At 45.5% G+C, this 24392-nt stretch overlaps 1 protein-coding gene across 1 annotated transcript in view; it reads left to right on the forward strand.

Moving 5' to 3' along the window:
• Positions 1–24392, forward strand: part of LOC126419728 (LIM/homeobox protein Lhx5) — a 484677-nt gene that overhangs the window by 252610 nt on the left and 207675 nt on the right. The gene's annotated exons all lie outside the window — the stretch shown is intronic.

Here is a 24392-nt window from a genome sequence, read left to right on the forward strand (position 1 = left end):
TGGATCTGAATGAAGCAGGTGAAGATTCTGACGTTATCTTACAACACATCTTGTATTCACAGACTTTTATCGGTACCTCAGTTGCAGTCACTCAACTGCGTTACAAGGAAGTTAGTAGCAACAAGTAGTAAAGCTCGTGTCTGAAGACACTTCTCTTCAATACACACGTCGTTGCTTACTGGCGATGCTAAATTTCCCGTTTCTGTTCAGAAACGTAGCCTCAAATGTCGTGGGCATCTAAAGCAGTGGATCTAATTCTGAGGGTCGCTGGGCGAAACCGGTGCATGTATACTTAGCCTCATTGTCGGCTTCTGAAATAGAACTCTTTCGTAAGACGAACTACAATGTTGGTCGCTAAATGCGGCCTCGCTGCAGATTTTGGAGCTCCGTTCTTCTTTGTAAGATAATCTGGGTGACAACGGTATCCAATGAGCGCTGTTAGTGCACCGTCTAGGGCAATAACTTGCGGAGGACTTCACACGAGTCTTTTCATTGTCTTTCTAGGCAACTGTCTGTGGTTAAATACTTTTCATTGAAGGTGTCCACATTCCTTAATGCTGCAGTTGTCGTAAGCGAATAAACACTCAAAACGTTACTCTGCGCACAGAGAATTTCCAGATACAGGAAAACATAACGCGTTCGATCGTGATCCAGATGCAACGTGGCAGAAACACCTAACACCAATCGATGAATGAAGGAAGGACAATAACCAACAGGTCTTTTCTATGTGAATAGAAATTTTATGAGTGAATTTCAGAAACAAAAAGCTCTCGGGTTCCGAAACAAGCAAGATCATTTAGACGCAACAGTTCGAGGAGTTTCCAATTTTTCTTCGTCAATATATCCTGAGAAGCAGCGTTCGAAATGCTGCATTGAAGCGACACCTGGTAAAACGCAAATATGTCGTTGAACTTATTTAATCAGTAGGTAATATATTGAATGTAACAACGCTGTATGGTACGATACCATTCTGCAACACCTACCAACTGCTAAATTGATGGGTCAATTTTCAAAACCTATTATAATTACTTCCCATTATGGGTTTAGAACGCCTTCTTCATCATCAGACAGCTGCACTGCACGTAGAGGACAAACTGTGAGTCAGCTGTTGAACGCTTATGGTGCCACGGTTGTCAAAAATGAAAAAAGATTTTAAGTTTAGAACAACTCGAAGCTGAAGTTAACATAAAAGCACAAAACGAACAAATATCTTCCTAAAATTGTGGCTTATTTACCTGAAAAGTATCCCAATTTTTTTCTACGACAATGCATTTGTCAGTGCATTTTTTAAATTTATTCTTTATATTCATTCTCATATTGAGTTGGCCTTAATTTAAAATCGTTTCTAACCGTAGGTCACTGTGACATTGAGTAATAGTTCGCTCTGTAGCTGGAATGCAGCCATCAGATGCTGCACAATGTTCAAAATTGGTAATGGCAGAAAACAATAATATGATATAAAAATACGTCATCGATTTCGTGGTTGGCAAATGTGTTTAGAAGATTGTTATCTCTGGATTAGGAAACAGTTATCACAAGGTAATTAAATTTCTACAGTCGGACTAAAGTGGTAGCAGAGGTTACATCCATTCCTCGTATTCGTTTTGGAAAATGAGCGCTAGGCCTAACCAATATTAGTACAGATACATTATTACGGTTATATTTTATTACTGATGTGAAGGTATTGAATAATAACTGTTCAAGTCAAGCTTCACGACACTTTGGAACTGTCGTTACATCAAATAACGGTCGCTACGATTATGTACACGGTTAAAATCAGTTCTACGTTTCGTACAGTCCATTCCCAGAGACAATTTGTCCAGTTATATGAAATAATGTCTTGTGACAGCCAGAGCGAGAGCACCAGCAGCAGCGAGTACTGTTTGTATAAAGCGTTTATTTTGCATTTTGTTTACGACCTTCCACTAAGGAAGGGATTCTATTTGTGTTTATCTGCTCTGCATAGTAACTAACAGTTCTTGATAAAACTTTACGTAGTTTTCGTGTTAGATTTCTTAGTGTTTTCTTGATCGTTTAGAACAGAAAGCGCCCTAAAACCGTCTTTTGTTTGTTTCGCGGCCGTTAGCCACTAGTCACTTGAATCAGCAGTTGTCTTGTGACAGCCAGAGCGAGAGCACCAGCAGCAGCGAGTACTGTTTGTATAAAGCGTTTTTGTACTTATTTGCTGCGCTTAGCTTTTAAATAGTTTTTCTGGGAAAACCTAGCGTAGTTTTCGCGTCTCGTATTTCAGTGAGTGTTTCTTGATTATCAGAGTAGCTCATCAGAAGATTATCTTGGGAATTTGTCACCGTATAGAGTAGGGTAAACATAGTCATGTGTAGGGACTGTGGTTGTTGTGAGCGGACGCAAGGAGAATTGGCCACTCTTCGGGGGCAGGTGGAGGCTTTGTCTGTTAGGCTCACCGAGCTCGAGGCGCAGGCGTCGGCTCGTAGTGGCGTTGGGGCAACTGTGGTGAGACCTATGCCTACTTCGGTGGCCTTGGAATCACATGGAACCCCTGATGTCGCTGCGTCTTCCGGCAGTGAGCATCTTACCGGTCAGCCATCACTCCAGGGTGAATGGCGGACAGTGGTGGGCTCGCGCGTGCCTGGCCGAAAGGCGAAGGTGGGATCTGGCCGCGTGGCAGCTGCCTTACCCCTTTCCAACAGGTACGGGGTGCTTCCTAGTGGTGATGACATCGTTTCCGAGCCACCACAGGATGCCTCGCCTGTTGGGCCAGTGGCCGATTCTCCGGCAAGGTCCCGACAGTCACAGAGGGCGGGCCTATTAGTTATAGGGAGCTCCAACGTTGGCGGGTTATGGAGCCCCTTAGGAAAATAGCGGGTAGGTCGGGGAAGAATGCCAGTGTGCACTCGGTGTGCTTGCCGGGGGGTCTCGTCCGTAATGTGGAGGAGGCCCTTCCGGCAGCTATTGAACGCACTGGGTGTGACCGGCTGCAGATAGTAGCACATGTCGGAACGAATGACGCCTGCCGCTTGGGTTCTGAGGCCATCCTTGGTTCCTTCCGGCGGCTGGCTGATTTGGTGAAGACAACCAGCATCGCACGCGGAGTGCAAGCTGAGCTTAATATCTGCAGCATAGTGCCCAGAGTCTATCGCGGTCCTCTGGTTTGGAGCCGTGTGGAGGGTCTAAACCAGAGGCTCAGACGACTCTGCGACTATAATGGTTGCAAATTCATCGACCTCCGTTATTGGGTGGAGAACTGTAGGGCCCCCCTAGACAGGTCAGGCGTGCACTACACACCGGAAGCAGCTACTAGGGTAGCAGAGTACGTGTGGCGTGCACACGGAGGTTTTTTAGGTTAGAGGGACCCCCCCTTGGGCGAAACGATAAAATACCTGACGGCATACCAGAGAGGACATTATCATCGTTGATAAAGAACGTCCGTCCTCAGAGACCAAAAACAGGAAAAGTTAACGTAATATTGGTAAACTGCAGGAGTATCCAGGGCAAGGTTCCTGAATTAGTATCTCTTATTGAAGGAAATAGTGCGCATATAGTATTAGGAACGGAAAGTTGGTTAAAACCGGAAGTGAACAGTAACGAAATCCTAGACACAGAATGGAATATATACCGCAAGGATAGGATAAACGCCAATGGTGGAGGAGTATTTATAGCAGTAAAGAATTCAATAATATCCAGTGAAGTTATTAGCGAATGCGAATGTGAAATAATCTGGGTTAAGTTAAGTATCAAAGGTGGGTCAGATATGATAGTCGGATGCTTCTATAGACCACCTGCATCAGCAACCGTAGTAGTTGAGCGCATCAGAGAGAACCTGCAGAACGTCGTGAAGAAGTTTCGTGATCATACTATTGTAATAGGAGGAGACTTCAATCTACCAGGTATAGAATGGGATAGTCACACAATCAGAACTGGAGCCAGGGACAGAGACTCTTGTGACATTATCCTGACTGCCTTGTCCGAGAATTACTTCGAGCAGATAGTTAGAGAACCAACTCGTGAAGCTAACGTTTTAGACCTCATAGCAACAAATAGACCGGAACTTTTCGACTCCGTGAATGTAGAAGAGGGTATCAGTGATCATAAGTCAGTGGTTGCATCAATGACTACAAGTGTAATAAGAAATGCCAAGAAAGGAAGGAAAATATATTTGCTTAACAAGAGTGATAGGGCACAAATCGCAGAATATCTGAGTGACCACCATCAAACGTTCATTTCTGAGGAAGAGGATGTGGAACAAAAATGGAAAAAATTCAGAAACATCGTCCAGTACGCCTTAGATAAGTTCGTACCGACTAAGGTCCAAAGCGAGGGGAAAGATCCACCGTGGTATAACAATCATGTACGAAAGGTACTACGGAAACAAAGAAAGCTTCATCATAGGTTTAAGAGTAGTCGAATCATAGCTGATAAGGAAAAGCTGAACGAAGCGAAAAAGAGCGTAAAGAGAGCAATGAGAGAAGCATTCAACGAATTCGAACATAAAACATTGGCAAACAATCTAAACAAGAACCCTAAAAAGTTTTGGTCATATGTAAAATCGGTAAGCGGATCTAAATCCCCTATTCAGTCACTCGTTGACCACGATGGCACCGAAACAGAGGACGACCGAAGAAAGGCAGAAATACTGAATTCAGTGTTCCGAAACTGTTTCACTGCGGAAAATCGTAACACGGTCCCTGACTTCAGCCGTCGCACGGACGCCAAAATGGAAAATATTGAAATAAACGATATCGGAATTGAAAAACAACTGCTATCACTTAGTAGCGGAAAAGCATCCGGACCAGACGAGATACCCTTAAGATTCTACAGTGATTATGCTAAAGAACTTGCCCCCTTTCTATCAGCAATTTATCGTAGATCGCTGGAAGAACGTAAAGTACCTAGCGACTGGAAGAAAGCGCAGGTCGTTCCCATTTTCAAGAAGGGTCATAAATCAGATGCGAATAATTATAGGCCTATTTCGCTTACGTCAATCTGTTGTAGAATAATGGAACATGTTTTGTGTTCTCGTATTATGACGTTCTTAGATAATACAAATCTCCTTCATCATAACCAACATGGATTCCGCAAACAGAGATCATGTGAAACTCAGCTCGCCCTATTTGCCCAAGAAATTCACAGTGCCATAGACACTGGCGAGCAGATTGATGCCGTATTCCTGGACTTCAGGAAGGCATTTGATACGGTTCCGCACTTACGTTTAGTGAAAAAAATACGAGCTTACGGAATATCGGACCAGGTTTGTGATTGGATTCAGGATTTCCTAGAAGAAAGAACACAACATGTCATTCTTAACGGTTCAAAATCTGCAGATGTAGAGGTAATTTCGGGAGTACCGCAGGGAAGCGTGATAGGACCTTTATTGTTTACAATATACATAAATGACTTAGTTGACAACATCGGTAGCTCCGTGAGGCTATTTGCAGATGACACGGTTGTCTACAAGAAAGTAGCAACATCAGAAGACTCGTACGTACTCCAGGAGGACCTGCAGAGGATTAATGCATGGTGCGACAGCTGGCAGCTTTCCCTAAACGTAGATAAATGTAATATAATGCGCGTACATAGGGGCAGAAATCCATTCCAGTACGATTATGCCATAGGTGGTAAATCATTGGAAGCGATAACGACCGTAAAATACTTAGGAGTTACTATCCGGAGCGATCTGAAGTGGAATGATCACATAAAACAAATAGTGGGAAAAGCAGGCGCCAGGTTGAGATTCATAGGAAGAATTCTAAGAAAATGTGACTCATCGACGAAAGAAGTAGCTTACAAAACGCTTGTTCGTCCGATTCTTGAGTATTGCTCATCAGTATGGGACCCTTACCAGGTTGGATTAATAGAAGAGATAGACATGATCCAGCGAAAAGCAGCGCGATTCGTCATGGGGACATTTAGTCAGCGCGAGAGCGTTACGGAGATGCTGAACAAGCTCCAGTGGCGGACACTTCAAGAAAGGCGTTACGCAATACGGAGAGGTTTATTATCGAAATTACGAGAGAGCACATTCCGGGAAGAGATGGGCAACATATTACTACCGCCCACATATATCTCGCGTAATGATCACAACGAAAAGATCCGAGAAATTAGAGCAAATACGGAGACTTACAAGCAGTCGTTCTTCCCACGCACAATTCGTGAATGGAACAGGGAAGGGGGGATCAGATAGTGGTACAATAAGTACCCTCCGCCACACACCGTAAGGTGGCTCGCGGAGTATAGATGTAGATGTAGATGTAGATGTAAGATACATTCTACGTAAATCACTCTCGATATCACTTGGCCTCTCGGTTGTCAACGAACTGTGTTATACCCACTCCAATGTGATTTATCGCGACAACGCGTCTCGCGTCCACACTCTGGCACGACTCGACAGACTCCACACTGTTCACTCAAACAATGCATTTCGTCAGCGGCAGCCGTGCTGCAGTCGGGAGAGAACCAACGGTGGAAGAAGGGGCACACCCTCCTGAGGTGTGTATGATCGACTGAAAAAGGTACATTTACTTTATAGCATTTGTAGATCTGGTAAACAAAGTTTACAGGAATACGCTTTTAGAAGTTCTGAACATATCAGGGAGCGGAAGTTTGTCTACAGCTTGCCCAGAAATCATACAGCAGTACAATAACCGAAGAGCGTAAGAGGGAGAAAGTGGTTGAGAAGTTAGTGAGACAGGGTTGTAGCCTAAACCTGATGTTCTTCAATCTGTTTACTGTGCTAGCAGCTAAAATGAGAAATTTGAAAAGGGGATTAAAATTCGAGGAGAACTGAGACACTAAAAATAAGAGAAGAATTTTGCTGTTTGGGCAATGAAATGACTGAAGTAGAGAGTATATCTCTTCTGTATTCCTGTATTTCCGGAAGGCTTTTGACACTATACCACACAAGCGGCTCGTAGTAAAATTATGTGCTTATGGAATATCGGCTCAGTTACGTAACTAGATTTGCGATTTCCTGCCAGAGAGGTCACAGTTCGTTGTAATTGACGGAAAGTCATCGAGTGAAACAGAAGTGATTTCAGGCGTTCCCCAAGGCAGTGTTATAGGGCCTTTGCTGTTCCTTATATATAAACGATTTGGGAGACAATCTGAGCAGCCGTCTTCGGCTGTTTGCAGATGACGCTGATGTTTTTAAGTCATCAGAAGATCAAAACAAACTGAAAAACGGTTTAGAAAAAATATCTGAATTGTTCTAAAAGTGGCAGTTGACCCTAAACAACAAAGAGTGTGAGGTCATCCACATTAGTACTAAAAGGAACCCGTTAAACTTCGCTTACACGATAAATCAGTCTAATCTAAAAGCCGTAAATTCAACTAAATACCTAGGTATTACAATTACGAACAAATTAAATTGGAAATAACACATAGAAAATGTTGTGGGAAAGGCTAACCAAAGGCTGCGTTTTATTGGCAGGATACTTAGAAAATGTAACAGACCTACTAAGGAGAATGTCTACACTACGCTTGTCCGTCCTGTTTTAGATTACTGCTGCGCGGTGTGGGATCCTTACCAGATAGGATTGACGGAGTACATCGAGAAAGTTCAAAGAAGGGCAGCACGTTTTGTATTATCGTATATATGGGAGAGAGTGTCACTGAAATGATACAGGATTTGGGCTGGAAATCATTAAAAGAAAGGCGTTTTTCGTTGCTTAAAAGAAAGGCGTTTTTCGTTGCGACGGAATCTTCTCACGAAATTGTAATCACCAACTTTCTCCTCCGAATGCGAAAATATTTTGTTAACACCGACCTACATATGGCGGAACGACCACCACTATAAAATAAGGGAAATCAGAGCTCTTAAGGAAAAATATAGGTGTTCATTCTTTCCGCGCGCTATACGAGATTGGAATAATAGAGAATTGTGAAGGTGGTTCGATGAACCCTTTGCCAGGCACTTAAATGTGATTTGCAGACTATCCATGTAGATGTTTAAAAATGTTCAAATGTGTGTGAAATCTTATGGGACTTAACCGTTAAGGTCATCAGTCCCTAAGCTTACACACTACTTAACCTAAATTATCGTGAGGACAAACACAAACACCCATGCCCGAGGGAGGACTCGAACCTCCGCCAGGACCAGCCACACAGTCCATGACTGCAGTGCCCCTAGACCGCTCGGCTAGTCCCGCGCGGCCATTCCACATTCCTGAGGTACACGCCGAACAGACTTTGCAGGAGAGGCCAACAATCATTGTTTCACGTCAGTCACTTTTGCTTCCGATAATGGTCGCCGTCCACCGCCTTGAAGATCCAACACCGTTACACTGCTCTCCATATAAAATAAAGGTGGGCAAAAGCGAGAAAATTTTCCCTGGTTGTTATTCACACTGATATCATGGAAGTGTTGGGGAAGTTATTTCTAAATTTTTTCTAAAAAAGATACAGTAACTAATTATGAGGGTTTGAATCAGATCTAAGAGGAAACAAATTTATGGTACAATTTGACTAAAACAAGGGCTACGCTTAAACGGCGTATTCTGAGACGTGGAGGTGTAGGTAATCTGGTAACGGCGGCAAGACAAGACGACGTATTGAAACGTGTCGTGTGGTGGTGCTTTCTGGAGGAGGAGCTGAGCTGGGAGAGTGGTGTAGTGTGAGACGGCGGCCGCAGCAGGGGCAGCAGAGGCAGCGGCAAGAGGCGGGCGACGCGCCGTAGCCAGCGGAGCGTCGCCAAGGATTCGTCGAGGTCGCGGCAGCCCGACCCTACCCTTCAAATTGAGCGCGTCTCCGCTTCCTGGCCGCTCTGGCTGCGCGGCCTGCTTATCTCGCCCTGGCGCTGTCGCCGCCACCAGCTACACTTCTTAACAGCCAACCAGCCTTCTCGCCTCCGCGTGGCCGAAGGTGGGCAGTTGCCACAGCACGACCATTCAACTCAACAGTCTTCTATTTCCAGAATGAGATTTTCACTCTCCAGCAGATTAAAACTGTGTGCCGGACCGAGACTCGAACTCGGGACCTTTGCCACAGTTTTAATCTGCCAGGAAGTTTCATGTCAGCGCACACTCCGCTGCAGAGTTAAAATCTCGTTCTGGAAACATCCCCCAAGGCTGTGGCTAAGCCATGTCTCCGCAATATCCTTTCTTTCAGGAGTGCTAGTTCTGCAAGGTTCGCAGGAGAGCTTCTGTAAAGTTTGGAAGGTAGGAGACGAGCTACTGGCAGAAGTAAAGCTGTGAGGACGGGGCGTGAGTCGTGCTTGGGTAGCTCATTTGGTAGAGCACTTGCCCGCGAAAGGCAAAGGTCCCGAGTTCGAGTCTCGGTCCGGCACACAGTTTTAATCTGCCAGGAAGTTTCAGTCTTCTGACTAGTTAGACACGCAAGTCAGCCAATTTCTAGCTCTTCGGTACATACGTTTCTTAATTTCGTAGTCTCGACGACACCACTCCTTGATATCTGCCGTTCTAAGACACTGTACACGCCTCTGTCTCACTGGTTTGATGCGGCCTGCTATCAATTCCTCTCTGTGTCTACCTTTTCTTCCGAAGGTAGTACACTGAATCGCCAAACCAAGTGGTATAGGTATGTGTTGTGTTGGCTGAATAGCCAACACAGTGTTACTAGTGGAGGCCAAAATGCACGCGTTTTAGCTCACGCAGGCTGGCGTGAGGAGGGAAGAACTATACTGACGTTGAGGTCTGGAACATGACAAGGAATTAGAATTCAGAAAGCAGACGTTATTAGTTTCATACTTAACTTTAATCCATTAATTATGAACGACGCTCTTGACGGTACACGAGTCACAATATTATCAGTTCAGAATACATTCTTGAAGAATATGGCGCCTTGCTAGGTCGTAGCAAATGACGTAGCTGAAGGCTATGCTAAACTGTCGTCTCTGCAAATGAGAACGTATGTAGACATTGAACCATCGCTAGCAAAGTCGGCTGTACAACTGGGGCGAGTGCTAGGGAGTCTCTCTAGACTAGACCTGCCGTGTGGCGGCGCTCGGCCTGCAATCACTGATAGTGGCGACACGCGGGTCCGACGTATACTAACGGACCGCGGCCGTTTAAAGGCTACCACCTAGCAAGTGTGGTGTCTGGCGGTGACACCACAGTATGCGTATTCAGAGATATGTAAACAGGCAGAATACGGCGCTGCAGTCGGCAACGCCTACATAAGACAACTGTCTGGCGCAGTTATTAGATCGGTTACTGCTGCTAAATGGCAGGTTGCCGAGATTTAAATGACTTTGAACGTGGTGTTATAGTCGGCGCGAGAGCGATGGGATACAGTATCTATGAGGTACCGATGAAGTCGAGATTTTCCCTTACGACCATTTCACGAGTGTACCACGAACATCATGAATCCGGTAAAATACATCAAATCTCCGACATCGCTGCAGCCGGAAGAAGATCCTGCAGGAACGGGACTCACGTCGACTGAAGAGAATCGTTCAAGGTGATAGCCGGCCGTAGTGACCGAGCGGTTCTAGGCGCTACAGTCTGGAACCGAGCGACCGCTACGGTCACAGGTACGAACCCTGCCTCGGCCATGGATGTGTGTGAGTCCTTACGTTAGTTAGGTTTAAGTAGTTCTAAGTTCTAGGTGACTGATGACCTCAGCAGTTAAGTCCCATAGTGCTCAGAGCCATTTTTCAAGGTGACAGAAATGGAACCTTTCCGTAATTTGCTGCAGATTTCAATGATGGGCCATCAGCAAGTGTCAGCGTGCGTACCATTCAATGAAGCATCATCGATAAAGGCTTTCGGAGCTGAAGGCCCACTCGTGTACCCATGATGACGGCGCCACACAAAGCTTTACGCCTCTCCTGGGCCCGTCAACATCGACATTGACCTGTTGATGACTGGAAACACGTTGCCTGGTCGGTCGAGTCTCGTTTCAAATTGCATCGAGCGGACGGACGTGTACTGGTACAGAGACATCATCAAGAATCCAGCAGGGGACTGTTCAAGCTGGTGAAGACTCTGTAATGGTGTGGGGCGTCTACAGGTGGAGTGATATGGGACCCCTGATACGCCCAGATACCACTCTGACACGTGACACGTACGTAAGCATTCCAACGGTTCAAATGGTTCAATTGGCTCTGAGCACTATGGGACTTAACTTCTGAGGTCATCAGTCCCCTAGAATTTAGAACTACTTAAACCTAACTAACCTAAGGACATCACACACATCCATTCTGACGGAGTTGGGCAATTCCAGAAGGATAATGCGACACGCCACACATCCAGAATTGCCACAGAGTGGCTCCAGGAACACTCCTCTGAGCTTAAACACTTTCGGTGGCCACCAATCGCCCAAGATATGAACATTACTGAGCATATCTGCTGTTCAGAAGAGAACTCCCTCGTACTCTTACTGATTTATGGACTGCCCTGCATGTTTCATGGTGTCTGTTTGCTCCAGCACTACTTTAGACGTTAGACGAGTCCATGCCACATCGTGTTGTGGCACTTCTGCGTGCTCACGGGGGCCCTACACGATATTGGGTCATATTTATTTGTTGGATACATTTCAACCTTTGACTTCCTCTGCTGTTTTTACCTTCTACAACTCCCTCGAGTACATGTCAATGTTATTCACATATTCCTTTCCTTCCCGATTCTTCAGGGAACCAACTCATTTGTTATTTTTCATCTAAATGTCGACATCTTCCTATAATACCTCATATCAAACGCTCGGGGTTTCTTCTTTTCCAGTTTTCCCACCATCCATGATTCAGTACCTTACAATCATGTCCTCTACATGTACATTCTCAGAAATTTCTTCATCAAATGAAGGGCTATGTTTGATATTAGCAGGCTTTTCTTAGGTCGGGAACGCGCTCTTTGCCAAAGCTACTCTGCTTTTTGTCCTCCTTGCTCCGTACGTCATGTCTTATATTTCCTCTAAGGCAGTAGAATTCTTTAATTTCATCTTCTTTTTGGTCACCAATTTAACGCCGGTCGGAGTGACCGAGCGGTTCTAGGCGCTACAGTCTGGAACCGCGCGACCGGTACGGTCGCAGGTTCGAATCCTGCCTTGGGTATGGATGTGTGTGATGTCCTTAGGTTAGTTAGGCTTAAGTAGTTCTAAGTTCTAGGGGACTGATGACCTCAGAAGTTAAGTCCCATAGTGTTAAGAGCCATTTGAACCATTTGAACCAATTTAACTTTATCGCTAATCTCAAAATGGCTCTAAGCACTACGGGACTTTACATCTGAGGTCGTGAGGCCCTCAGAACTATTTAAACCTGAGGACATCACACACATCCACGCCCGAGGCAGGATTCGAACCTACGATGGTAGCAGCAGCGGGGTGCCTGACTGAAGCGCCTAGAACCACTCGGCCACAGCGGCCGGCACTTCATATCTCCTATGCTCTTCTGTCTACTCTACTCGCTCTATTCTCCTCCATTTATTCTATTCTGCTTTGCTCTGCTCACCTCCACTCTGATCTCACCTCCTATAATATACTGTACTCTCTAATTTCTCTTCTACTGAAGTTGCCGTACTTTACTTTACCCTACTCTCGTCTCATCTCATGTCACTTTGTCTCCTCTCCACACTATCTAGTCCTCCTCCCCCCGTCCCCAGTCTTTCTCTGTCTCCTCTCGCGGCAGATATAAAGATGACTATTACCGCTGGCAGCAACCTGCATTTTACGACGGCGCGCCGCGGTGCGGCGGTGCGCCGGCGGTCTGGCTTTTTTGCGTTCAGATAGCGCGGCGCCCGCAATGCGGAACTGGCTGGTGCTTTACGGCGCGGCTTGTCAGGCTACGCAATAACGGCGGGGGCCTTCGATTCCCGCGTGAAGCAACAAACGCCCACCGCCAAACGTGTTCATCGGCGCTGGAGGCCGGAGATGGCGCAAAAAGTCTCTCTGACGGTGCCGCTCCACGGCAACGCCAAAGCTCAACAAACAGAAGACCTACATCGAACAACAACTGGACCGAATAACCAATTCGTCTAATGCTCTCTATGTACTGCCATGGCCTCAGAAACTTCACCGATCTACTGTTACACACATCAAAAAATTTTTTGCATCAGCCCGGTTCCCAGAACTCCTGAAGGTAGACGTTGACTATGGATATTGTATCACAGACACAGCCCCTTTGACTGTTCAGAGATGTCTAAACCCGCCCAAAGATGTAAACAACTATGCATGAGCAGCGCCTATTTGACGGAAGGGTTCCGACAGCCGATCAGTTGCAATCATTCAACCAGGAAGGAGGTACAGGGCTAGTGTTGTCTGTAGTTCAACCGTGGCTAGACGATCAATACCTCGGTTCGATCGGGTCCGCATTGTTCCTTGGTGCCAGGAAGTGCTCTCAACAAGGGAAGTGTTCAGGAGTCTCGTAGTGAACCAAAGTGATGTTATTCGGACATGGAGGAGGAACAGAGACACAGGAACCGTCGATGACGTGCCTCGCTCAGAACGCCCAAGGCCTACTACTGCAATGGGATTATGTCTCGGAGGAACCCTAACGGCAACGCCACCCTGAATAAAGCTTTTCGTGCAGCCACATGACGTCATGTTACGACTCAAACTATGCGCAATAGACTGCATGATACGCAACTTCTCTACCGACGTCCATGGCAAGGTCCATCTTTGCAACCACGACACCATGCAGCGCGGTACAACATGCCGGATGGACCGCTCAGGATTGGCATTACGTTCTCTTCCATCACGTTCTCTTCACCGATGAGTGCCGCGTATTCGTTCAGCCAGACAATTGTCGGAGACGTGTTTAGAGGCAACCCGGTCAGGCTGAACGCCCTAGACACACTGTCCAGCGAGTGCAACAAGGTGCAGGTTCCTTGCTGTTTTGGAGTGGCACTATGTGGGGCGACGTACGCCGCTGGTGGTCATGGAAGGCGCCGTAACGGCTGTACAATAGGTGAACGCTATCCTCTGACCGATAGTGCAACCACATCGGCAGCATATTGGCGAAGCATTCGTCTTCACGGACGACAATTCGCGACCCGATCGTGCACATCTTATGAATGGTTACCTACAGGATAACGACGTCGCTCGACTAGAGTGCCCAGCATGTTCTCCAGACATGAATCCTATCGAATCGCTGTTGAGCAGTGGGTCAATCTGAACAGTGTCTTGACGAACTTGTGAATAGTATGCCACGACGCATACAGGCATGCACCAATGCAAGAGGACGTGGGTATTAGATATGAACCACCACATCTGAAGGCTTCGCTGTATGGCGGTACAATAAGCAATGTGTGGTTTTAATGACCAATAAAAAAGGCGGAAATAATGTTTATGGTGATCTCTACTCCAATTTTCTGTACGGTTTCTGGAACTCTCGGAAACGCGGTGATGTAAAACTTTTTTTGAGGTGTGTATATTATTACACACCACTGCCAAACATCCGTTTACGTGGTAACATCTTGGACTTTCGACAGCGTCAGACGTTAACATTTTGGTAGTGAGAACTATATTCTTACGATCTTTTGTCGACAGATAAATGTAATTGAGGATATTATAGTTCAGGGGAAAGGTGACGGTATTTACAGGATGTGAACCTGTTAACGTCAAAATAGTTATTAATAAAGAAAGAGTAGAGCAAGTTAGTACTTTCGCTACTTGAGCCCATGAGAAACTCGTGATCGTAGGCCAATGAAACTTTGTGGTAACATTTATCAGCACAAGCGGAAGAGAAATAACGAAGAAACCATTCAAAGAAATACGTTTAAATTTCCACATGACAGGTTCAAATGGTTCAAATGGCTCTGAGCACTATGGGACTTAACATCTATGGTCATCAGTCCCCTAGAACTTAGAACTACTTAAACCTAACTAACCTAAGGACATCACACAACACCCAGTCATCACGAGGTAGAGAAAATCCCTGACCCCACCGGGAATCGAACCCACATGACAGGGTAACATTTGCTAACTGCGTACCGTGTTTACGTTCCAGGTTGCTCTATGTGACGATAATCTGAATCCATGATAGCCTGGAACGGCAGTAAATATTTTCTACTGCTGCGCGAAACAATGATAGACCATAAAGTGTTGAGCTGCCCTGAAACAGCTCGTGCAGTCCCTGAAAATCGCAAACTGCGTCCAGCATTCTCAGCTATGGCAGCAGTAACTTCTTTAACAATTTGTGGCGCAATTTACAGTCGGCCTCTACCGAATTGCCAATTAATTCGAACTTCCGAATCATGTTCTTAAGCCCCGCTGTGAAAAGAGGACCTCTCCGTCATCGCTTAATGCATCGATACTCACGAAAAGCAGCATCATTCCTATAAAGTTGGGTACCCATACTGTAAATATTAGGTTGATGCCTAAGCTTGTAGCGTTTTTACATCAGTTTAACTTACACAACAGATGCACGACACAGAGAGTTTAGTCATCAGTATATTCTCCTTTAAGTTTTTGCAACGGTCTACCAACTTTGGGGTAAGTTTTTGATTCCGTGACTGTAGGAATCACGTGGTTTTGAGGCCAAGAACTCGTCGAACCATGTTCGGAGCGCATTTTCACCCGGAAAGGAAGTTCCTTGAACTTTGTTCGATAGAGAGCGGGAAAGGTGAAAATCTAAGGACGCAAGATTAGGTGGACAAGGTGACTGTGGAATGACTTCCCAAACAAACTTCTGAACAGTCTTGTTTCTCAGTCTAGCTGAATGAGGGCGGGCGTTATCGTGGTGCAGCACCACTTCACGCGGTCTTCCTGGTCGTAGTTCTTGGACTGCGTCTCCAAAATGTCTCAGTTGTTGACAATAAATGTCAGCAGTGACGGTACATCTTGGGAAGGTACTTCGTAGTAAGCTACACCACCTCTGTTCCGCCAGTTGCTTAACATTATCTTCTGTGGATACGCGCAGGTCTGTGTACGGGCAATTGCTGCTTTGTCTGGTCCCAACCATTCCTTTCTTTTCCTTATGTTAGCCTAAAGACACAATATCTCGTCACCAATAACGGCACCGGATAGGAATGGTCGTTCACGAGCCAATTGATGACGAGCAAGCACAGATGCAAATATGGCCACTCGCTGCTTTTTGTGGTTTCGGGGTAGAGCATGCGGTACCCATACATCCGATATTTGAATCTTTACCGTGGTATGCAAATGTCGTACGATTGTAGAACGATCACAATTCATCACATTTCCCAGTTCTCGAGTACACTGACGAAGATCATTGTGGATTAATGCGTTTAAACGAACTTCATGAGACCCCTAAGGGCTTCCTGAGCGTGGAGAGTAAATAATGTGAAAACGATCCTTCTTAAAACAAAAGAGGCATTGTCTTGTCGTGTTCTGTCCAACAGCATTATCCTCATAAACGACGCAACGGATTCTGGCAATCTCCGATGCTGTCATCCCTGTATTGAACTCAAAACAGAAAAATGTGTGGAAATGTTCCGGTTTCACCACCTGGCACTCCATTTTACTGTGTACACTGCTCCACTCAATATCATCCAAATGACGAACTGATAATGTATAAATTCAAGTAGCAACACTGAGCTACATATAACCGTGACAATGGTTAAATAAACCAATGACAACTGGAATTCCAATATACAAAACAAAAACGTACGAACTTATGCACCAACCTCATAATTTTCGCTCTGTACTGGCTCAAATAGCGAGAATAGTTATAACCACCATATAGCTGCATATCACAGGAAGATGTCACTTGAAAGCTTCAGCCATTCCACTATCCCTGTGGACAAACAAACGTCAGTTTTAAAGTAGCGAAGAGACACATCGTTTAAATATATAATGTCAGCACCAACGTATGGATGTGAATTTTGGACACTTACAGTAACTGGTGGTATTTTGGTTGACAGGAAGAGGAATGAAGATGTAGGGAAAAAACCACATTTAATATGACTGAAGAAATAGTGAAATACAAGAAACCATGGGAACAGTGTGTCACAAGAATGCAAGGACGTCAATACCAAGCTCAGTGCTGAACTATAACCCAAACAAGGAAGATTGTTTGACGAGTAAACGAGAAACAGAATAAAATATTGTGGGACATCAGCAAAACCTATAATCTTGTTGCAGTTAAGATCTCCTTTAAGCCATGCAGACACAGACTCTGACTCATTTATTTAGCGATGATTCCTCGTGCAAAGAACCAAAGGCATTATGGACATATAAAATGTAACCCTACCTCTGTTGCACAGTACGCAAATCTGAAATATCCGATAAGCAATAATTTCTCGACTTTTAAAAGTCTCCAGGCCTTCTACAGTCTCTACTTTACCACTACGATAGTTTAATCCTCGATGTTCGTGACGATGATGATTACGATACCTCAGAATTTTAGACGGGATCCTTTGTGTTACCGTTCCATGTGTTGTGTGCGCAAAGAAGACAGAGAGGCGGAAGTGGGGTCATTGGTGATGTAATACAGGCAGTAATGACCCCGCCTTCGACCTGACGGTAATCAGTACGCGTCGTTCTTCGCTTTGATTAGCACAGTGATACCAACGGAACCGCAGTATTCATATTTGTCTGAAGACAATTAGGGATGCCACGGGATAGCTTAATGTGAATGGTTAAACGAGGAATGGAATGTCGATGCTGCCGAACACGAGTGTAGCGCGTTAACTTCGATCGGTGGCTACCTACCTGCTACATGGACATGCCTCACGGCGTTCTGTTATTGTATTCTGCAATCTCAAGATTGGTGTTGCACAGCTCGCCATCCTGTTCCATCCTCTTCAGATCGGAACTGCAGCCTGCACACACCGCAACCATTTACTGCACTCGACCTTAGGACTGTCTCTACAACTTTTACCCCTCACCGTTCAAACACACATATGCCTCCCTCCTTTACCAAATTTACTATTCCTCGACGCCTCTTGATGTGTCGTATCACACTTCTCCCTTCATTTAGTCAGGTATTGTCATGAAACTCTCTTGTCCCTTCTTCATTCCTTATTCGATGTCTTAACCTAACCGCCGGCCACGGTGGCCGAGCGGTTCTAGGCGCTACAGTCTGGAACCGCGCGACTGCTAGGGTCGCAGGTTCGAATCCTGCCTGGGGCATGGATGTGTGTAATGTCCTTAGGTTAGTTAGGTTTAAGTAGTTCTAAGTTCTAGGGGACTGATGACCTCAGAAGTTAAGTCGCATAGTGCTCAGAGACATTTGAACCAATCTTAACCTAATCGTCAAAACTTCTATGTAACACCACATTTCGAAAGTTTACAGTGTTCCCTCGTGAGCACTGCTGAGAGTTCACATTTAAATTCCACATACGGCTCCGTTCCAGACAAATACTTTCACAAAGGACGGTGACCTAAAAAGTGGGACGAGTCACTGTAAAGCATACGTGCGAGGCTTTGCACAAAGGTCAGAGCACGGCGAGAGGCGACCGCTAATTGAAACCGAGCGCCAGGTGCCACAACGTCGCCTAATTGAGGGCGCTAATTAGCGCGCGGCACTTCATGCCACCTGCCCACGCAAAAATCCGCCGTCTGCCGGCACGACGCCACGTAATGACAGTCGGTGCGGCGCTTCGCCACGCTCCCCGCTGCTGCGGCCTCCGGCGACGCCGCTGCCGCTGCTGATGTTCCACTCCACCCCGTCCGCTCACTCTGGTATTGTAACACGAGAGTGTAATGAGTGCCTGCAGTTAGCACCACGCACTGCAGCTAGCCGAACCGAAAGTGACACAGGTACATTCACATATCTAGAGCCGTCCTGTGTGCAATGATGCCCGTGGCAATTAACAAACCATTTTTAATTAAATACACACACACACACACACATGAACACTCACGCACGCAAAGTGATCTATTACATACACGTAATAAGAAAATGCGGTTCTGCTTGTTTGATCAACCACACATGTTTTGAAGATGGTTCTCCATCTTCAGTAGGTTTTATTCATTATTTGTTGAACAGTATTCAAAGAATTTAGGCATTACGATATTTATCAGCTTTTTTAGATTATAGCATTAACATTACTATAATTACTGACATAAATATTAACACGAAGAAGACATATATACTTTATTATCACGTGGTGTTGACTCGCCTGTTTGGTATTCGTACCACAGCTACAGCTACACCAAGATGTAATAACAAGGTGTATATATATTCTTTGTGTTGAGATTTGTCAGTACTTATAGTAATACAAGTACTGTAATCTCAATAAAACATATACACTGAAGGGCGAAAGAAGCTGGTATAGGCATGCGTATTCAAATACAGAGATGTGTTGAGACAGAATACGGCTCTGCGGTCGGCAACGCCTATATAAGACAACAAGCGTCTGGCGCAGTTGTTGGATCGGTTGCGGCTGCTACAATGGCAGGTTATCAAGATTCAGGTGATTTGAACGTGGTGGTATAGTCGGCGCACGAGCGATGGGATACTGCATCTCCGAGGTACCGATGAAGTGGGGATTTTCCCGTACGACCATTTCGCGAGTGTACCGTCAATATCAGGAATCCGACAAAACGTCCAATTTTCAACGTCGCTGCGGCCGGAAAAAGATCCTGCAAGAGCAGGACCAACGATGACTGAAGATAACCGTTCAGCATGACACAAGTGCAGCCCTTCCGCAAACTGCTACAGATTTCAATGCTGGGCCGTCAACATACGAACCATTCAACGAAACCATCGATATGGGCTTTCGGAGCCGAAGGCCCAGACTTGTACCCTTAATGACTGCACGCCACAAAGCTTTACGCCTCGCCTGGGCCCGCTAACACCAATATTGGACTGTTGATGACTGAAAACTGGTTGCCTGGTCGGACGAGTCTAGTTTCAAATCGCGTCAAGCGGACAGACGCGTACAGGTATGGAGACAACCTCATGAAAAAAATGGTTCAATGGCTCTGAGCCATATGGGACTTAACATCTGAGGTCATCAGTCTCCTAGAACTTAGAACTACTTAAACCTAACTAACCTAAGGACATCACACACATCCATGCCCGAGACAGGATTCGAACCTGCGACCGTAGAAGTCGCGCGGTTCTGGACTGAAGCGCCTAGAACAGCTCGGCCATATCTAGATCACTTTGCGTGAGTGAGTGTTCGTGTGTGTGTGTGTGTGTCTGTGTGTGTGAGTATTTATTTAAAAATGGTTTGTTAATTCAAATGTTCAAATGTGTGTGAAATCTTATGGGACTTAACTGCTAAGGTCATCAGTCCCTAAGCTTACACACTACTTAACCTAAATCATCCTAAGGACAAACACACACACCCATGCCCGAGGGAGGACTTGAACCTCCGCCGGGACCAGCCGCACAGTCCATGACTGCAGCGCCTTAAACCGCTCGGCTAATCCCGCGCGGCTGGTTTGTTAATTGCCACGGACATCATTGCACACTGGACGGCTCTAGATATGGCTCAACCTCATGAATTCATGCGGACGGTTAAAGTTGATGGAGGCTCTGTAATGATGCGGGGCGTGTGCAGTTGGAGTGATATGGGACCCCTGATACGTATAGATACGACTCTGACAGGCGACACGTACGTAAGCATCCTGTCTGATCACCTGCATGCGTTCATGTTCATTCCGACGTAGGCAATTCCAACAGGACAACGCGACACGCCACATATCCAGAATTGCTACAGAGTAGCTCCATTAACACTCTTCTGTGTTTAAATACCTCCGCTGGCCACCAAAATCCCCATGCATTAACATTATTGGGTGTATCTGTGATGCCTTGCAACATGCTGTTCTGAAGAGGTCTCCACCCCGTCGTACTCTACAGGATTTACTCCAGCACTTCTTCAGACATTAGTCGAGTCCATGCCACGTCTTGTTTTGGCACTTCTGCGTGCTCGCGTGGGCCCTACAGGTTATTAGGCAGGTGTACCAGTTTCTTTGGCTCTTCAGTGTATATATATTCTTGGTGTTCTCTTTTATTGGCCAACCAATCTTCCTTGTTTTGGGTTATACTTCAGCACTGAGCTTGGTACTGACTTCCTTGCATTCTTGCTTCACGCTCTTCCCATGCTTTCTTGTATTTCGTTATTTCTTCATTCCTCTTCCTATCAAGCAAATTACAACCTGCTACTGTAAGTGTCAAAATTTCACATCCATACGTTGATGCTGACATTACTACTTTTAAACTGACGTTTGTTTGTGCACAGGGATAGTGGAATGACTGAAGCTTTCAAGTGGCATCTTCCTGTGATATGCAGCTTTAGGGTGGTTATAACTAAATTCTCGCTATTTGAGCCAGTATAGAGGGAAAATTATTAGGTTGGTACATAAGTTCGTACGTTTTTGTTTTGCATGTTGGAACGCCGGTTGCTATTGGCTTACTTATCCATTGTCAGTACTTATCGTAATACAAATACTATAATCTCAAAAAACTGGTAAATACCGTAATTCGTAATTCCTTTGTGTACTGTTCAACAGATAATGAGTAAAACCACTTAAGATCGAAAAACTTATATCCGAAACAAGTATGCGTAGTAAAACAAGAAAAACTATATTTACTCGGGGTAGAGCTACATTTCCTTGTGATATATTAGTAAGCAAACGCGGCCGAGGAAAGACCTTCGACCACAAAATACTAGGGAGTGCAGTTTATAAATGTTTGCATTCACTATCGCGAAGTATACATATACATTCTTTGTCACTAGCTCTGATTCCTTTCTGAGTCTAGGCCATCCAGTGTACATATGACGACCTGTATCTCTCCTCAGAACCAGTGTGGTAAGGGTAAGACGTAAATACTGTGGAGGTGCTGTCAGCAGCACCCATGGTTGACTTTAAATCTGCTTATGGTCGTTAAGAACCGCCGCTGGTTTCCTTTGTCTGTTGAGTTACGTCACATACACCACGTTTCAGTGAACCATTGTATGTCGGTGGAGTTGTCTGCAGCGGGTGACCTTGTGCAGACCTTCTGACGTCCCTTCCTCGTCTAAAAAACGATCTCGTCTCGCGGGCGTCGGCTTGTGCTGATCGCTATCCATTACGTTTAGATGCGACGTAATTTCTGGAAGACGAAAACCGAATTCTGGAAACCGCTTTGCGCTGTCGTATTTACATTAAGTCATGGAGCGATTTCACTAGGTAGATAGGTAAAGTTCTGCGTTCCGGTCTTGGACTGTCTACTCGTGCCCGACCGATCGCCGTGTCATCCTCTGCCAATGGCGTCACTGGACGCGGTATGCAGGGTATGTGTGCAGTACACCGCTCTCCCACACGCGCCTGGTTCCCCGACCTTGGAACCGGCAGTAATCGGTCGAGTAGTTCCTTGGTTGGCCTCACGATGCTAACATCCAAACCTCCAGATGTCAGACACACAGCCAGGTACCAAACGTTGCGTAGAAATAGAGTATCAATGAAAACTCTTATTTAGTGCGTACTATGTGCTGTCATCCAGCAGAACGAGAGTAAAAGTAAATTGAAATTAACACCAGATTTACGGAGCGTAACAGTGAGTACATAAAATATTGTTCATAGAGGATATCCTACCAGTTGGATTCGGCGTACGGATTTCGCGGTGCTCGCTATCCAGTCCATTGGTCGGCTCTTTGATTATTGGCATAGGAATATTGACGATTTCAAACTCTGCGTCGCGGGTGAAAGTGAAGCCGTGGACCCCAATTAGAAATACTGACCACGTATTTCTCACTGCTTTACTTAATCACAAGTCTTATTAACGGGTGAACTGTTGTTATTAGCTACTGAGTAAAGGGGTCGCAAAACAGGAGAATACTCAGTGCTGCTAATTGCTGACAGTGTTACTGATGTTGCTGCTAATCGTGGTGATGGTTTGTGAGGTGCTCAACTGCGCGGTCATCAGCGCCCGTACCACGTCCCAATTTTTACACAGTCCATTTTTTACACAGTCCAATGTAGTCACAGTCAGAAATGATGATGATGATGATGGTGATGATGAAATGAAGAGGACAACACAAACACCCAGTCTCTGGGCAGAAAAAAATCAACAACCCGTTCGGGAATCGAACCCTGGACGCCGTGATCCAGAGACAGCAAAATAGTGGTGATGATGACGATTTCCCCTCCACGTATCTATACTAACAAACGAATCATGCTGACCCATTACAAATAATTCTCATTGGTGAGCGTGGTTTTCCAATGTTCTTGGGGGTTTGTCAACGGAAACGTAGACGTCAGCTTGACACGGTTTCCTCCGGTTCGCGAAAGCTTGCCAGTTTCTGGGAAATTCAATCGGCGTGGCGGCGTCGCGCTGCCGCGATCTATTCCTGGTGATTCCGCGAAGCGGGGCAGCTGTACGAGGCACGCCGGACAGAGCTCTTGCTACCCGCTGCATCCACCAAGCTGTGCCATTTGGCTTGGCTAGTCGGAAGTAGGCAGGTTTGAGTCCCGGCAGGCAAAGAAATTCGCAGCATCAACAAAGTGTGCACCGGGGAACGCTCAGTAGATATGATAATATAATAGGAGCTATCCAATGAGCACGCTCTTTGCCAGTGTATTCTGCTACCATATCGCCTAGATCGATGTCATAGACGCTCGTGGAGGTGATCGTTCCGTCGTGTGATTATACGGAACTCGATGCCCATATCCCGAGAGCGAATTTCGCTATACCCATACACGATTAATTCCTAATGCATTAATTAGGCGCCTCTAAGCAACACCAAAAAAATCGTTAGATTTTGTGGAGGCTGAAATCCGTTCGAATTAAGGTGCTGAACAAGTCTTGGTGAGACCACGCACAACACTAACGAAGTGCTTGTTTCTGTGGGCACCTGTTCCATCCCAGCTCCCTTACTAACAAGGAGACGTCCCCAGTGGTACAATCGACTTCCTGCGACCACTTATATAGAGGTATAGATTAAGAACACAGGAATCACACTCTGAAGCCATTCACCCTGGTGGGCCGTCGATTACGAGTAAAAGCCGACAAAAATTTAGCCTGTTCCTCGAGAGTATCAAAATAACACCAGATTTTTCTACTGCCACCGTAGCGTAATGGATAGCAGTCATTGTATAATAGCCGGCACAATGAACTCGAACGGCTGTCATGGAACGTCCGCCCCAAACAAATGCCACGAACAATAACGAACAAAATGAGATTTAAAAAAGAGAGAGAGACAGAGACATAGCGTAACAGCCTGGGAAACTGAAGGTAGCGGATTCGAATCTCATTACTTTAAATTTTTGATCGTTTGCCAAGACATTCTAATCATTATGTTAACGTTCGTATTTGTTCTCATTTCTTCACTTGGCTCAAAATCATTGGTGGATTTGTAGTTACCAATCACAAATCAGTTCTGTTTTGTTTATTTTTTGCAGTTTCATCTTGCGGAAATTAAAATGTTCGACAACGCAAATTCATCAACCAATGAATGACGAGATGAAAGGATGGAGGAATTTGATGAAACTATGTGAATGTAGGAAGATAGCTTTTATAATTTGTCCGTTGTGCGAAAGCAGTTTTGTGTTCAAATCTTTGCGTGATCCAAAAAGCTGTTCATCTCGCAACCAAAAATAAATATTTTTTACTGTTGCACAATCAGTAT

The sequence above is a fragment of the Schistocerca serialis genome, chromosome 9, assembly GCF_023864345.2.
Source record: "Schistocerca serialis cubense isolate TAMUIC-IGC-003099 chromosome 9, iqSchSeri2.2, whole genome shotgun sequence".
NCBI classification, from domain to species: Eukaryota; Metazoa; Arthropoda; class Insecta; order Orthoptera; family Acrididae; genus Schistocerca; species Schistocerca serialis.